This window comes from Belonocnema kinseyi, chromosome 2, assembly GCF_010883055.1.
Source record: "Belonocnema kinseyi isolate 2016_QV_RU_SX_M_011 chromosome 2, B_treatae_v1, whole genome shotgun sequence".
Classification (NCBI taxonomy): domain Eukaryota; kingdom Metazoa; phylum Arthropoda; class Insecta; order Hymenoptera; family Cynipidae; genus Belonocnema; species Belonocnema kinseyi.
This window is the reverse complement of record NC_046658.1, coordinates 157679994-157698953: the sequence shown is the minus strand read 5'-3', so window position 1 is coordinate 157698953 and position 18960 is coordinate 157679994. Positions and strand designations below refer to the sequence as shown.

The following is an 18960-nucleotide window of genomic DNA, read 5'->3' as shown; positions in this document are numbered from 1 at the left end:
TTTATGTTTATTTCTATAGATGTGTCTATTTCTTATTCTTATACATAGAAAATAGGTAATTAATTAACAAAAATTTAAGAAATTTATTGTTGTTTGGTTCAAAACTAAGAGTATTTATCTAAAAACGTATAGATTCATAATTTTTAAATAGTTTATGATAACTTTCACGTTTTTTTCATTGCTGAAATGGTTTAGAAAAAATGTGACGAGGCAGTTTTTTTGGCACGTTGGGTACAATTAAACTTGCTCGGAGCTCACCGTGAATGTGGATTTGCAGTTACAATTTTTCCTAATTTCAATTGTGTGCGTATACTAAAAGAAACATCGCTCGCATACCTATATAATAAGAAGCACGCAAATCTAGCAAGTGTGCCAAGTCCAGTTTTTGATGAAATTGCGTCTTCTTTCTCAAAAGTCATTACGCTTTCTCGGTTTTTACACTTATTTCGGTGGAAAAGTTAATAAGGAATTATAATTTTATACTCTATATACAATATAGTATTTTCATGGATTCAAATATTTTAAATTTAAAAGAATTTAAACTGCATGAATTTGTACCACTTTTATTAACAGTTTTTATGAAAAAAATGTTCTTGTCGTATATATCATATCTATATATGTAAATTACAACTTCCGATAGGCTTCCAAATACTAGATTAGTTTATTAAAATATAAACAATTAAGAATAGTTGTCGTCAGATGAAAACATTTGATATCAAGAAATCACTATTAAGTAATTATCAGTTTATTCTTAGTAGCAAAAAGGAATTTCAATTTATTCGTGGAATTGTAGAATGTCAGTAGAAATATGCCAAGTCACTGTAACTTGCCCCGAAATAATTTTCAAGTATGATCATTTATTCATAAAAAAATAAACGATTAAAAAAGGAATAATGCTAAATTTTTTTTCAACTACTCAGAGGAAGCAATTTTTAAGGAAATGGCTAATAGCTACACTGAAAAAAAAGATTACTTGACTCAAATAAGTGCAGTACGGAATACGTCCAATCAAATCTTTTTTTTTTCTAAAGAAATTTCGCTTATAACAAAAGTGTGTTTTTTATTTAAATAACACTATTTCATGAAATGAGAAAAATTGTCTTCGATCAAAACAATATTTGATTTTACATATTCAGTACTGCATTTCTTTGAATCAAGTAATTTTTTTTCTCAGTGCAGAATACCGCACGCAGGGTGCCTGATTTTTAACAGTCTGAGATGTAAAGTGAGTGTGTGCAGTGACATGCAGATGATATATAAATAAATATAATTTAGGCACAATAAAAACTGACTAAATTAGATTAGATTTGTTTTGTACTATATTTCACCGCTTTCGGGCTTTTGCATATAAAAAATTCCCCTCCCGCAGAAGGGGATTAATTTTAGCAATAAAATTTGCACATTCGTTGCAAGTCAACAAATAAGTATCTGCACACACGTAGCCTATTATTATTTTTTGGGCATTTTTAGCGATTTCTAGGGGAGAAAAACAGAAAATTTGAACGTCGATAAAGTCGATAAAGTCGATAAAGTCGATAAAGTCGCTTATATTAATTTTTTTTAAGGTTTAGACGATTTAGTCCAAAATTTGTGTCAGTGCTCAATATACGCGAATCAAAAAATCTGAAATGCATCAAACCAAACATTATCTGCAAAGTGCTATAACTCGAATGGTAATATCCTATTTCATCAATTTATAAATAAACTTTCTTTAAAATTACCAATATATTGATGTATACAAATGTTCTTTAGTGCTTTTTATTTTATCTTTCAAAGTTTAAACACGAAATCTCAATCCGTGTTGACACAGTGAACACCAAAAAAAAATGTTCATAACCGGGGACTAGTTTGGTCACGTGGTCACCAAAGAGCATGCCTCGGGCGAGCAAACCATGAAGGTGTCACTTCTCGCGTTTATATTATAAGCCAACTTCTCGGTTAGGTTTTTATTGTTTATATTTCTGGTTAAATACTGTCAAGTCGTGTCGCGTGCATTGGCATTCTACCGTTAGGACGCCACAGTGGGGTATTTAGGATTTGTTCGTGCAAAAAATCGACGACTCGTCAATTTTCAACCAAATTGAATTTTTTTTTTCTTTTTTTTAAATATTCGTGAATAAATTTAATGTCGGATAGATGCTAATGGCTATCTATGTTTTCAACCAATAAGTGCAAATCTTTCTATTCTCATTCTATTTTTGCAATAAAAGTTTTAAATAATAGTTAATAAACGTTCATAACGTTAATACTTTCATTTACAAATTATTCAACCGAGAAACGTTTATTCTGAAGAAATCAATGAATGAGTATTTTATAGAATTTTATATCTTTTTTTCTTACAGTTTTTATTAAAATAAATATAAAAATTGTAAGAAAACTGTATTTCATTTAATTCATTCTTTTTAATTATTATTAAATATATAGTGCATACAATTTCTTATAAAAACTAATTTGTTTAAAATGTTCAAATGGTCCATAATCTAAAAAACAGTTAAGTTCTGAATTTTTTATGAAATTTCTTTAAATATCAATAATCCTTGTAAATTCAACAAATAACTTAGCAAAGATTCATTGCAAAAACAATCTCAGTTAACTTCGTGAGAGTGGGACGAGTTGAAAGTTGAAAGTTTTCGAAACGCGCGCGGCTGACTGAGCGTATACCGCCGCGGAAATATTCTTTAATGATAATATACACGTAAAGTAAATATGAAGTGGACTCGGATTATAAAATGTGTATGGAGTACTTCTGACCTAGCGTCAAAAGCGAGAAAAATTTCATTTTTACAAACTTTGCCAATTTTTTCTCAAAAAGTATGGTTGTGGGAAAAAAATTACTAGAGACCTTCTCGACTCAAAATATGCCAAAAAAGTCGAAAAAATTTATTGTTTGCTAAAAAATCAAATTTTCTATTAATTGTTTAAAAAATTGTAATAACGAAAAACCGACCGACCGACCGCTCGGGCGAAGAGCCACCCAAAAAATTTGGATTCAGCAGGTCAAAATACAGAAAAAAGACCTTGGTGGTGGCTTCATCCGAATTGAAAAGGCCACGAGACTGTACCTGGCTCCCGGACTATAAAGTATAAGGAGTCACGGGCCTGGCCTCTATTGTAGCCACTAATCCGCTCTTCGTTTCTGTTATTATTACGCTTTTCTACCTAAGCACCTACATCCTAAAAATTTATTACTTGACAGTTGAGGTCTTATTGTTCTGCCACTACCGCACCGCTGGGGTTAGTTTGTATTTCGAGTCACCACAAAAATTCAACCCGCCACGGTTATATTGCACTCCCCATAAAGGCACCGAGTGAGTCACGCCTACCCCGAAAGGGAAATTGGCCTAATCGTGTAATAATAATAAATTTATGTAATTGATGCTGTACAAATTTTATTTTTCATGATTGCCGAAAAATGTATCCTCTTCATTTCATATTATTATAATTGATAATATGTATTGGTATTGAAATATACGTATTTTCATTATCTTGTCTTTAAAATTAAAGAAAGCAGATTTTTTTATATTTTCTATGTTGTTTTTCACGAATAAAACAATTTAAATTTTCTAGTGTCAAATTTAGGACAATTCTAATACTTTATCAATCACGAATGATGAGAATGTAATGAATTATAACAAATTTGCATATTTTATTTAGGCGAACAACTTTTGTCTATCAACTCGTTTTCTTACCTATTCCACAAATATTTCATTTTTATTTTTAAAGTCATTTTTTTAATTAAAACCAAAACTACGCGCCCTATCAATAAGTAATTCATGGAAATTTTTTAGATATGTTTTAGGCGCACACAATTTTAGTGAAATAAGTTTTTTTCTTAACTGGAGTCGTTTTTCCACAAATTTTTTATTTTTCGTTTGAATGTTATTTTTCACAAATAAAGCAAAAAGTACGCGTCTAATCAAGAAGTGATTATTAACTAATTTGTAGATTTTTTTGGGGATCGCAATTTGTGTTGCTTCATCATTTTTCGTATTTTGCATAGTTTAACCACAAAATAGAATTTTTTGATTTTTCATTATTTTTCGTGAAAACAAAATTCGAATTTTTTATTTTCCAAGAAAATCCAAAAATTTGTTATCACAATCTTGTAGGGTTTTTAAAAAGCAACATTTTATTCTGTTGTAATATTGTCACATCGTGCGGTATTTGACTTGAAATTTTGTGCAATTAATAAATTTATCAAATTTTATGCAAATGTAATACATTCTCTGTTGAGAATGCAATATGTAGGCATATTCTGATTTTGTCTTGGCTCTACGAATATCCAGTCGCCCATGAACGTTTAAACAGTCACCTTTTTGGAGCACTCTATGTAATATATACAAATATCGCACTTCTATGCATTATATGATATGTTGCAAATAAACTTTCTGTCGGTACGAGATTTCGAACCAACATCTATACCTAAATCTATCGTCCATTTTGCCATTGCTCTGAACCTACAGAATTAAAAGTAAATGAAAAAACCATTCTCACAAGTCACAGCACAAAAATTTAAAACATTACATTTTAACCTACCTCTCCTTTCCTAATCAATTAATTATTACTATGACTTTATGTGAATGTGAAATAAATTAACTGTAAACTAGAATGTGAAAAATTATTTTTTGCAACACCCACTTAAAAATTGACGTTTTCATGCATCTAAATTGTGCCGAAAGGGCCTTATTTTGGCAGACTTTTCGAAAAATTATCGCGCGTGCGTAGTTTAGAGATGGCTTACTTTAGGCACTGTTGAAAAAGCTGTATGAGGTACTTTAACCCTCACACATTACGAATGATTTATGATACAATATTGTTTCTAAAGTATTTCACAAAATTATACCATTATTCAAAGGACTTTTTCAATCATTTTCTGCTAAATTATAACGATAAAATGCCATTTCTTTGACTTTTCTTCAGTTATAAGAAACACAAAGGCTATTTACACAGTCTGTAATACATAATATATTTCAAAAAGGATAATAAATGAGTCCCAGGGGGAAATTTACCACCGGCACAGTACCCCGCCAGTACCGCCAGTGCCGCCAGTCGGAGTTCGGTACTGGCGCGGTACTTATGGAATACTGACACAGGACTACTGGCTCTACCCCTGTAAAACCCCTAATGATAACAATATTCTGTACAGACTTGCATTATTTAGCCAGTACTGGGCCAGTACTGGTCCTAGCATTTGGTACTGTGGCGGTACCCTCTGTTAGTACTGGCCCAGTACTGGCTCAACCAGTACTGCAAACTCGGCGAGGTACTGACCTGTAGTACTGGGCCAGCGCTCAAGTTCACCACTGGGCCACTACTGCAGATTAGTAGATACTGGGCAGATACTGGTCAGACTCCAAGTGATAGCGCAGGTATCCCAGGTAGAAATACACCACCGGCCCAGTAGTGGCCCAGTATCGCCTGTCGGAGTTCCAGTACTGGTTGGTTGTACTGGTCCAGTACCATGCCAGTACTTGCTTGTAATGCTGGGAGGTACTGCCGAACCGCTGGCGTACGAAAATGCCGGAGTTGATTTAAAAAATAATAAAACATCATTTAATTGCTTTACAGACCATCCATTCATCATCATACGACTGCATATCGTCCGAATATTATTTATAATTAAAAAAATATAATTTTCAAAATTTTTGCGTAATTTTAACACCCACTGTTTCTATAATCTAAGGGTATAACAAAAAAGGTATTTAAAAAATAAATAATAATTGACTGCGAGTATTTTGTCAATACATGCTAATGGCAATGCTTAGAATGAATATTGAATACATATATTACACTTTTACACATTAAATTTACAAATAATATCTCTAACGCTACGGGGTTTCGAACCTACATCTATATACTTAAATCTATCGCCTAGCAGTCGGGAATGCTAACCACTGCATTCACGGAAATATAAATTAAATAATTTTTAAATAAATTACTTAAATCGACCACAATTTTTCTTTGTGAAATATTTTATTTTTTCGCGTTTTTGACGCGTTTAAGACATAAATCCAATCTCATTTCTTCCGAGCATTTAAAATTTTTCATGAGGGTGTTAAAAGGCACAGTGCCGCCCCGGTCGTGCAACCAACGTTCTACCAGTACTTGGCGAACCAACGGCTGTCTCTACTGGTGAGCAGTACAGGGCCAGCACTACGCCGTTGGTGAACTCCGGCACACTACCGACATTTTCACTTGGGAACATGAGTAACTGTTCTGTTTTGAAAATTCACATTAAAATTACCAAATGCCATACATTTTGAACATTATAATACAAATAAAATTTCTAACGCTACGGGGTATCGAACCTGCATCAATATACCTAAATCTATCGCGATTAAATTTGTTTAAACAAATCATAAAATATCAACTTATTATGAATGTTGCTGAAATTCGCATCAAATTCTCATATGAAAAGACTGGCATTTAAAAAACCGAATTTTTCTTCCGAAAAATGCTCAAATAATGCATTTGTTTATTACATTTGTTTAGAAGAGCATACGATTAATAAACTAATTATGAATTTTGTGTCAAATATCATAAAGTTCCGATTTTAAACGAATGTACATCGGAAAAAACACATTTTTCTGTCGAAAAATGCCTGATTACGGCATTTGTTCATAAAATTTGTTTATAATATAATTAATTATAATCTTACGAGAAATTTTTTTTAATATCATATAATTCCATTCAAATGTCTTGCAATATAAATAGAAAAAAAGTATGATTGTGGAAAATCATAGAAAACATTTTTTCAACGAATAATTTGTTTATAAAAAATGTTGTTGTTTGATATATAATATTGGAACATCTTTAGCTGATATTAGTTTATAAAACTTAGGCAATTTGAACACTTTTCTTGTTCTTGACGAGCACTGCGAACATTAAGTATAGATAAAATGGCAATTTTTTCGTCTTATTTGTTTATGTATAAAAAATTGAAAACCTAATTGAAAAATCAGACTCGACTACTATCTTAGAACTCTAAACAGCTTTTTTTTAAATTTTTTTTGTTCAAATCGCTCAATATTTTTTGGCTTTATAACGTCATTTGAACGAAAAATGTCATTTTTTTCCACTTTGGGCCGGGAATGTGAAAAAGAGATCATATGAACTCCCATCTAGCACAATATTCTGCTGAAGTTTGTTTGAACTTCTCGGCATAAAACACTAACCAGCTGTGACTCTAGAGTCTAGGTTGAAACTACTCGCCTCCCATCCTCGCCAACCCCCAAACCCTCGTTAATCGAAGTTTTGTCGGTCACTGAGGTAGAGATTTAATTTACAAGTTAAAAAAGGCAATGCTCATGTGTAGACCATATCTGCTACGTTTAAATCGTAAAAATAAAATTGGAAATGAGTGAATTCTGTTTTTACAAAACCGGCAGAAGTTGGAGTAAAATGTTCAATAACGAATTTTATTAAAGAATGCGCATTTTTAAAAAGAGACAATGAAACTACGCTTGTTTTAATATCAATGTACAGTGTACACTGTTAACAAAAATTCGTAAAACGTCACACCGAAGTGCGAAGTTGTAAATGATACGGTGCGATATTTTGGTGCGAAAAAGTATGTCTTCTACTAAAATACACTTCTCCAGTGTAAAGTCGGTAATTTGACGAACTCTCAACTTCCCAGTGTTGAAAATACTAGCGAATCACACCAAGTAGATTTGAAAGTCTTAAGCTAAACTTAAAGTTTCACTGGAAAGTGTGAAATCAAACACTAAGAAAGAGCGAGAATAGTACATTTCGATACGTGTGTGAGAGGCGATTATTTAGCGAATCAGACGTTTTTCTCACTCGCTTCGCTCGCGTAAGTGCGAAAAACGTCTCATTCGCTAAAAATCCCCTCACACACAAATGTCGAACAGTATTTAATACCACGAAAGGCGAAAAAATCTTGTCAAAGTTCTTGATTTTGAGGTTAACATTACACAATAAGCATTAAAGCAAAAATGGACTAGTTAAATTTTCAGATGAAAAATGAAATTTTCAACAAAATAAATTAATTTTAAATAAAAAAGATTTACACTCAACAAAAATTGGAACAATTGAATTTGCATAAAAAAAATTAATTTTGAATTAAAAAAAAAACAATTAAATCTACAACGAAATAGACCAATTGAATTTACGTACAAAAAGACATTTTCAGATAAAAAATTTAATTTTCTGAAAAATAGTTTATTTTTCAATGTAAAAAATGAATTTTCAAGTGAAAAATATTTTGAATTAAAAAAATCGAATTTACGACAGAATAGTAAAATTTGTAAACCTATAGTTGGATTTTCAATTTGAAAAAAAAAAACAATATTTTTTACCAACAATGGAATGGAATGAATTCCGAAAAAAATGTTAAAAAGAACACAAATTTTTTAAATTATTTTTCAAAGATTTTAAAAGGGATGTAAGAGAGTGTGTAGAAAATTTTTGCAATATTACCATGTTATATATAATTTTAGAAAAAAAAACAAGAACTTAATTTTTATCTAAGCTTCTCGCGCAATTTTTTTGCACAATTTTGTTTAAAATTTATGTTGGTTAGAAAAATGTGCTTTCCAATTTGAGTAAGTTTAGGACATATTTAGAAATTTTGAAACGATTTAAAAACAACTAAAACCTGTAACAATTGGTTGAGAATTTTGTATGGTTTCACTGTCAAACATGTTATACCAAAAGAAAAGAATTTTGATCAAAAAATGCATTTTCAACCAAAAAAATTAATTTTTGATTAAAATAGATGAATTTCTCACAAGAAGAATAATTTTATCCCCAAAAAAGATTAACTTTTAACAGAGAAAGGTCAATTTTCAAGCAAAAATAAAACAACATATTTTCAACAAAATTGTTAAATTTTCAAATAAAACAAATTTTGAACTAAAAATGATACAGTTAAATTTTTAGTATAAGAAAATTATTTTCTAACTAAAAAAAAGCGAATTTTTAATAAAAATTTTAAATGATGAACCAAAAAATCAATTTTCAAACAAGAAGAATCATTTTCTATTAGAAAAGGATGCATTTTCAACTGCAAAAATAATTTTTAAAAAAGTTTAACAAAATCGTTAAATTGTCTACTTGAAAAATTCTTAATATATGAAAACTTTACGAATCCTTTAATGCCGTAAGATAATTATCTCGATATTACACAATTCAGCGTTTACAATTAGATTTCCATTGTAAAATAATTGTAATTGTAAATAGCTTGAAAATGAATTTAACCAATTCTATTTTATGAAGAAATATCTTGTCACTTTAAAAGGAGAAAATCATTTTAAAAGTACCTTTTTGTATAGTATCTTAATAACAGGGGAACATACGTTTAGAATGTTTTCCTTCTTTCTGTCCTGGGGTCAAACATGGTATAAAAAACTGTCGTGAAATCTCATATAAAAACTATACTCTGTATACATTAATTTTAAAAATGAAAAATAATCATAATTTTATAAATGTTTCTAAATTTTGTTTTAATATGTTGCTTAGGGAATAGATTTCAGAAATAAAATTATAAATATATCTCCATTGGTTAGTACAACACCATGTAAAATCGCCTTTCAAATTATACAAAAAAAATTTTTAAAATGTTAAAAAACGGTTGTACAGATTTGGCTTTAACCTTATGGACCAGTTTCAGGAATATATATTTCATTTATCCCACACATTTTTTAATAAAAATCCTTTCCACACCACCTTCAAAGAAAAATTTTCACAACATTTTTATCAAATGAAAAGTCTATTGTACTTACGGGAAAAATGAAAATCTTTCGTTAATTATGAATGTTTAATTGACGTCAGTTCCCTCACTATTCACACTTGAAAATTGAGGAATCTCTTTTTGGCAAAAAAAAAGTATGAAAGTCCTTCGTTTATCGACTTTTATTATAATTTATTTATTTTACATATATATCTATTATATCTGATCAAAATTAAATAAAAAATAATTGGATCTCTTGCGATTAAAAGCGGGGATTCAGCCTAAGAAGAAATGTGCTGAAAGTAATTTAAAAAAAAGTCATTCGAATTTTATTCTTAAAGACTCACAATTGTACACAATTTCCAGGGACATCTATTTTTTTCTTCTACAAGAATTTTTAGATTGTTCTGTTTTTAAATAAGTTTATCCTACGTTCTGAAACTCTTCTAAAGTTTAAATTATTTTTGAATTTCATTAATTATACTAAATATTTCTTGAATTTATTCGATTATTTACCATTTTTTCACTTTTTAATCATAGAGAATTGAAACATTTTGCTTTTAAAACTAAAATAATAAATCACAAGAGATTTTCACTCAAATATTTGGAAAATAATTTTTTTTTTCTTGTCAGACCTTCTAATCTTCTTATCTTTAAAAATTATTCAAATTTTTACTGATTTTTTTAAATTCTGTAAAATAAAAAAAAAATTGCCTCTAGACTTTTATGTCAGAAAAATAAGTAATATTATTCATGTATTATTTTTTATTAAAATAGACGATCTATCGAGAAACTAGTCAATCCGAGCGTTGCATCCCTGACTGGCCACTATAGACAGTCAGCATGTGGTGCGCCAGGGTCAACTCAAGGAAAACCTAGATAGAAACAGCACAGCGCCACGAAATTTTTCCACACGAGTATAAGTCCATAGTTTATGACCGAAATATGACAGGTAATGTGCGCTTATATAATATATGTGCTTATGTTCATGAGAAGGTCGAGTTTTTTGCGGAATCAACTAGAAATGTTTTCCTGGGGACTCCGCGTGCTGCCATATGAATATTAAGCTTATTCATGAAAAAATCTGTAGAGTGTGAGTAGTTCGTTAATAGAAATTGTTTAAATAATTGGTAAACAGCAAATTTTCTCTACACTGTAAAAAAAGTGATTGAAAATTACCGAATTAATCAGTGGACATAAAAATACCAGTGATTAACGTTGGAATTTTACTGCAATGGTTATGAATATGAATGTGATACTTTAAAATCACATGCAGACAAGAATATTTCCGTAATACTTTCAGTTTGACTTTACGTTCTTCTTGTAAAATACACCTTTCAATGTAAAATGGCAGAGGCCATCTCCAGACAAAGAGAAGCATAACCTCAACATTGTCATAATATTATAATTCTTAATTGAAGAAGTCCATTTATAAATATAATAGTTTTAGCTAGTATAAAGAACGTTTTTTTTTGTTTCTACACAAATACCACACTCAAGGGTGTTTGTTTGATGCCACATATATTTTTTCCGAAGGATTTGTGTACGGAAGAAGGAAAACTTGTCGAATATCCGGGGTTTTGCGAGATCCTCGGATCAATAAAATGTTTGAAAATTAAAAAATTTGTTGAGGAAATGATTACTTTCCCGAAAAAGATGAATTTTGCGAAAGATAGAAACCAGCGGATAGCACTGATGGCAGACGGCGGCATTTGAAAGATTAGAATCGTTTGCTAATTTATTTTTATTTTTATTTTTTTTTTACAATTCTGACATAATAGAGAAATTCTAGAGATTCATGGCTCTTTCAAAGGGCCAGGTCTTGAAGATGGTGTCCCCGAATTTTGCGAAATACGTTGCGAAATGGAGCAAAAAGCTGTTACATTCACTCTATACGCGGAATCGGGGTACCCTTCGTTATCGACCGTGGGTCAAGACTACAATTCTCAAAGGAGAAAACCTCTTCTGGGACATTGACTTTTTGATGAGACTGTCATCAATCGATGTTACTTCAAAAATAGTAAGACACGGTTCGAATGCCTTCTCGGCGAATAAATTATTTTTTTGAGAAATATTAATGGGAAATAAATATCCAAGGGTGCAGAACCTGTACTGGTTCACGCGCACAGACTCCTCCCATCTAGCTCCATTGGTCCAGTGGAAAAGAGTCTGACTACTGTCGGCGAGAAAATTCCGAGTCCTTCGGCTTTGACATTGAAGAAGTATGTGAAGAAAAAATGTTAGGTTAGTGAAAAAGGTCTAGCTTTAAAGGTGCAAATGTTTTACGCTAATAAGCCGAAAAGTAATATTCCAAAAAATTATTTGTAGCTTACAGATCTGAACATCTAATGAAAAGTAAGGAAATTTGATAGCTCTTAAAAACAGTGAACTTTGAAGCACAGTTTTTTATATAACAAAAAAATAGGAAAAATCTGAAAAACTTTATGGTGGTACATTAAACATTTCTGAACAGATTGCCGTCGAAAAATTTGCAAAATATAAATAATTGTTCGTATTTTGTGAATAAATATGCGAGCGCACTATCTTCAGTTATAATGAAGGTAATGAAGTGATTTAAATTGGAGGTAGTTAGTTGAACTATCTGTAATGATTTAGAATTTGAAGGAAGTATGTGCTTCTTGTTGTCTTCGTACAAATTGCAATATTTGAAGTCAGTTTCTTATATGGGAAAGCAGGTGGGTGCGAGAGCCCAGCGTGGTGCCCTTTTTCAGGGAATCGGCCTCGGTTTTCCTCAACACAGGGAAAGGGTTTGAAGGCCAGAGCGAGTGAGACTCGGAGGCACAAGTTGGGTAATGGGTAGGTCGGGCTGAGGAAAACCGAGGCTGATCCCCTGAAAAGACGGCACCACGCTGGGCTCTCGCACCCACCTGCTTTCCCATATAAAAAACTGACTTCAAATATCGCAATTTGTACGAAGACAACAAGAAGCACATACTTCCTTCAAATTCTAAATCATTACAGATAGTTCAACTAACTACCTCCAATTTAAATCACTTCATTACCTTCATTATAACTGAAGATAGTGCGCTCGCATATTTATTCACAAAATACGAACAATTATTTATATTTTGCAAATTTTTCGACGGCAATCTGTTCAGAAATGTTTAATGTACCACCATGAATTTTTTCAGATTTTTTCCTATTTTTTTGTTATATAAAAAACTGTGCTTCAAAGTTCACTGTTTTTAAGAGCTATCAAATTTCCTTACTTTTCATTAGATTTTCAGATCTGTAAGCTACAAATAATTTTTTGGAATATTACTTTTCGGCTCATTAACGTAAAACATTTGCACCTTTAAATAGACCTTTTTCACTAACCTACCAATTTTTTCTTCACATACTTATTCAATGTCAAAGCCAGAGGACTCGGAATTTTCTCGCCGATAGTAGTAACCACGCTGTCGTGGGTTCGAATCTTTTTCTCAACTTTTTTTTCGTATTGTGAACATGTGAAATAATCATTTTTAATGCTTCCTCGGCGAATAAGTTATTTGTTTGAAAAATACTACTGGGAAATAAATATCATGCAGGCACTTTTCGAATAATTTATTTGTATAATCGTATTTTTTTTTACATTTTTGCGGGTGATAATCGTCATGGATTATCACGTAGCAGGGTGATGCAGTGTTCACTGCAGCGACGAAAGAAATGAGAATCAGCCAAGGATTACGCAGTTTTCAATTGGGAAATAAAAACAAAAAAGTTGAATACAATTTCCTACAAAATATTGAAATAGACTTTTTTTTGCAAATAACATCTGCAAGTTTATCCTGTAAAGTTAATTTTTGTTGCAGTGAGTATTTCTTCGGAAATCGATGTAAAGTTTATCTTCTGTTTTTTTTTTTTTTTTTTTTTTTTTTTTTTTTTTTTTTTTTTTTTTTGTGTAAGCGCACATTATTAGCACATTATTATATAAGCATTATATTGCGAAAATATTATTGGAAATATTCTACGGAAATATTCTTGTCTGCATGTGATTTTAAAGTATCACATTCATATTCATAACCATTGAAGTAAAATTCCAACGTTAATCACTGGTATTTTTATGTCCACTGATTAATTCGGTAATTTTCAACCACTTTTTTTCACAGTGTAGAGAAAATTTGCTGTTGACAAATTATTTAAACAATTTCTATTAACGAACTACTCACACTCTACAGATTTTTTCATGAATAAGCTTAATATTCATATGGCAGCACGCGGAGTCCCCAGGAAAACATTTCTAGTTGATTCCGCAAAAAAATCGACCTTCTCATGAAAAAATCGTCAAAATGTGCATTTTTTTATTAACTTTTCTTACATAATAAGAATTTTTTGAAATTACAAAAAATATGACGGCTAGGAGTTTTTGGCAAAACATTGACAATTACCTCAGTATGGGAAAATTTCCATTCTTGTATGGGTTAATTAATTACTTCCAATACATGTATGGGAAATTTACCACAAATTTTTCTTACAGTGTTGGATTTGTTCATGAAAATTGTTTAAATAATTAGTAAACGGCAGGTTTTCTTAACAAGTTTCAAATGTGAATGACACTTTTAGTGACTGCTTCCAGGTTGTCTATCTTTTAATAATGATATATGAATTTCATGCACCATCAATTTTGTATATCGTAATTTCCAAATAAATAATTTTACTTCGTAATAAAATTGATTTCTAAATGTTACTAAACATTATTAGTAGAAGATAACATTAAACACACTATCATTTCTAATCTTTGTAACATTTTCAAAGATAAGAAGAATTAAATGATGGGAAGAACATATGAAGAAGAATTCGAAAAAAATTTAGAAGCTTCTTAATAATTTTGACAAAATAATAAGATTACATTTTTTAAAGATTTCTGGAAAAAATTCAAACGGTTTAGGTTTAATTAAAAAAAAAAAAAAAACAAACAATTTTAAGTTTCAAATATTTGAAAATGTGTGCAAAAAGAATATGGAAGACTTTGAAACAATTATTTTAATTTTACAGGATTTAGAAAAATTGTATGTAAGCTCAATTTTGCAGGGCGTCAAGAGAATAAAAAAAATACTCTTAAGATTCGTGAGCAAATTTCAAGATTTTTTTCTGAAGGAAGTACCGTCGGTACGTAGCAAATGAACAAAGAAAATAGGTGAAAAAAAGAGTAACTATTACTTATTATTTAAAAAAATATAAAGTTTTATTTGTTCTAGTTAAAAAATTATTTATTGTTGAAATTATTAATGTAGCTAATAAAAAAATTTAATAATATTTAAGACCTCAATGGCCAAAATATTTAAAACATATACATGATCACAATAATCAATCAAAACTATATTACTTATATCCAATATAAATATAATAATAAATAAAATATGTAAGACTACAACTTAAGTTGCAAAGAATCTTTGTACCTTTAAAATCTTAACAATTTCAAGTTTTGATTGATTTCGAGCATTCAGCCCCTAATAATTTTATTTAAAAATTTAAATTTTAAGGAGCTTTTGAATTAAATAGTTAATTGTGTTACTGCAAACCTCATTTCTAAAATAAACATACTATAAGTTATTAAAATCTATAAAAAAACGTACTGTACTCATGACGCACAGTTGGAGGAAATGCACTTTTTTCATTCAAAAATGTCCACAGCCTTCAATTTTCTTGCGATTTTGAATTTTTCTGTTTTAAATTAAATATTATTCAATTCTATAGATCCTGTATTTCCGAATTTTTTTCTCCTCTATTTTTTTATTAATAATTTTTCCAGTCAAAGTATGAACAAAGTCTTATTATCGGTGAACTATTTTTGTTTGTTAAAAGTGCTTCCCATTAATGTAGAAATGACATTTAACAACAAAAATAATTAAAAATTTTATAATAACCACTTTGATAAACAATTGTTCTGACAAAATATTAGAATTTGCGATTTTTCAAATTATAATTTCCTTCAATGGCCAGAAGGACTTCAGGTATTCCTTAAAATAATAAATATTTAATAATATTTGATCAAATATAACAATTTAAATTTTTGTCAAGAAATTAGATAAACAAATGGTGGGTCATTGTCGAAAGATTTTGTATTGAGTGAATCTTAGCTTGCAGTGTTATGATTCATTTTCAATCTATTAAGATTGAAAACCCGACTTTTTTCAAGTGAAACTGCCAACATTGCGAACTTTTTTATGTAACTTGTTTATAAACATGTAAGTTGTTATATTCCAGTAAATATGATCAAAGATACATTTTTTTAGAAATATCCGTAGCCATTGTAGCGGTTAAAGAAAATAAAAATATTGATAAAACCTTACATTTGAATATTTTGTCACAAAATTTGTAAAGATATTAAAAAGAATTTTTTAAGGTTTCATGAAAATAAAAAAAATTCTTTTAGGTTTCTACGAATAATTAATATAATTTTTTATTTTGAAAAATTGATTTTTAAAAATTCCAATGCATTTTAAACTATGTTTAAAATTTTCAATAAAGAATCTGAAGATTTTAAGGCAATCTTTTTCATTTTTCCGAGTTTCAAAGAAAATCAAGAAAAATTTAAATAGTTTTTAATGATTAGACGAGATTAGAAAAGAACTTTTTGAAGATTGGGAGGGAAATTTTTAATGACTTTTAATTTAAAAAACGTATTTTATGAGAATATTAAAAAAGGTTTTTTAACACGTGAAAGGATTTCCTAAAATTTAAAAAAAGAGTGTAGAAGATTTTAAAGCAAAATGTTTCAATTTGGTAAGATTATAATAAATAGATCAAAATGGAGTAAATTCAAGAAATATTAAGAAGAATTGAAGAGATTCAAATCGAATTTTAAACTTAAATTCTGTTAGAAACTTAGATTTTTAAAGAATTCAAACATAAACTTTAGAAACTTTAAAGGAATTCCGAAAGATTTTAAGGCTGTAAAACTATTTTTCTTTAAATTTCTGGGAAAAATTAAAAAGATTATGAGTCAATTTTTTCACATCTTGAATTAAGAAACATAATTCTTTTTAGGCCTTCTTGTGCAATTTTGTTGCACAATTTTTTAAATTATATGTTGGTTTAAAAATCTACTTTCCAATTTGTGTAAGTCTAAGAGATATTCAGAAATTTTCAAAGGATTCAAATATAATTAAAACTTGTAAAGATTTTTCAAGAATTTTCGAAGTTTTCACGAAAATGAAAAAAATTATTTTAGGTACCTAGAAGCAATAAAAATAATTTTTTATTTCCAAAAATGTGCTTTGAAAGTAAATTAAAGAAGATTTTTAAACACATCAAACAATTTCCTAAAATTTTGAAAAAGAGTGTAAAATGTTTTAAAATCAAAATTTTTTAATTCGATAACATTACAAAATTAAAAAAAAATGTAAATAATCGAATAAATTCAATAATTATTGAGTAGAATTGATGAGATTTAAAAAAAATTTAAACTTCAGAGGAGTTTTGGGAACGTAGGATAAACTGATTTGAAAAACTGAAAAACCTAAAAATTCTTGCAGAAGAATAAGAAAGATGCGCTTGGAAATTGTGTACAATTATCAGTCTTTAAAATTGGAATTGAAATTGAATGATTTTACAAAAGAATTAATTTCAGCACATTTCTTCTCAAGCAGAATCCCCGTTTTTAATCGCAAGAGGTTCAATTATTTCTAATTAGAATAAGTAATTACATCAATTTTTAAAACTCAAAAAAGATAACATGCGCAATAAGTTGAATGAGATTTAAAAAAAGTTTATATTCATTATACATAAAATTTGCTGAATTATTTCTAAAAATTTGGAAACATTAAAAATTGCAGTATTTAAATACAGTTAACATTTGAGACTTTTATATTAAATTTTTGATAAGATATAATAGATATGTATGTAAAATGAAATAAGAATAATAATAATAAAAGTCGATAGACGAAGGACTTTCAGATAATGAAAGAAACTCCTTGGAAAAAATGTAAATAATTGTTTTGGAATGAATTCCAACAGAAAATTGAAAAAAGATTACAAAACATTTTTTATTATTTCCTAAAGTGTCTAAAAAGTACGTAAAATATTTTGAAGAAAAATGCTGTAATTTTTCCATGTTACTTAATTTTAGAAAAAATAAGGAATATAACTCTTTCTAATTTGAGTAAGTTTAAGAGATATTCACAAATTTAGAAACGATTCGAAAATAATTAAAACTTGTAAACATTTTAAAATGAATAATTAACATAATTTTTTATTTCCAACAATTAATTTGTAAACATTTGAAAACATTGCAAAAGATTTCAAATATTCTCAAAACATCTGAAAAACTTTAAAGGTTTTTTTTTTTAATTTTGCAGAATTAAAAAAAAATCAGGAAAAACTTGAATAATTTTGATAGATCAGAGATTGGAAGGTCTGACAAGATTAGAGAAACATAATTATTTTTCTAATAATCGTGTGAAAGTTTTAAATAATTTTTTATTTTTAAAAATGTACTTAAAAAAAAATTGAAGCAGATTTTTAAACACATCAAACGATTTCCTAAAATGCAAAGGGAGAGTGTAGAAGATTTTAAAGCAAAATGCTTCAATTGGATAAGATTTAAAAGTTAAAAAAAGTAAATAATCAAGTGAATTCAGGAAGAATTTAGTAGACTTGATGAGATTCAAAAAATAATTTAAACTTTAGAAGTGTTTTAGAAACGCAACATAAACTTGAGGAACCTTAAAGGAATCTCGAAAGGTTCCAGGAGAATAAACATAGTTTCATAAAATGCTTGGGAAAATTTAAAAGATAAGGACATTTTTTTCTACATCTTGAATGATTTTTTTAAATTTTTGATAAAAACTCGAGAGAGTTACCAATATCTTGAAGAATTCAAAACGTTTTAAATTGATAAGAAATTTTCCTAATATTTTTTTAAATCTTTTAAAATAAAATTAAAATATCTTAAATATCTCCGAGGATCTTTGCTGACACATCTGATATATTCGAAAATCTTTTTTAAAAAAATTTTTTAAAAATCTTATAATAATTATTTACATCTAAAATTATAAACAAACTGATAATACTTATTTCATTGTATATGAAATCTTTAAAAAATCTCTAATGCCTTAAAATACTTATCTCAACATTGCAAAATTTAGCTTTTACAATTTTATTGGAATTGTAAAAAAATTTGTAATTAAAATTGATTGTAAATAATTGTAAAATAAATGCAACAAAATTTATTTTATGAAGAAATATCTCATGATTGTAAAAAGAGAAAAAAAAATGGTAAAGGTAAGACTTTGTAACATTTTAATAACTAATTAATATAT

At 28.8% G+C, this 18960-nt stretch overlaps 1 protein-coding gene across 2 annotated transcripts in view; it reads right to left on the bottom strand.

The window, feature by feature from the left end:
- Positions 1–18960, bottom strand: part of LOC117167865 (serine protease inhibitor 88Ea-like) — a 37388-nt gene that overhangs the window by 6136 nt on the left and 12292 nt on the right. The window lies entirely within an intron of this gene.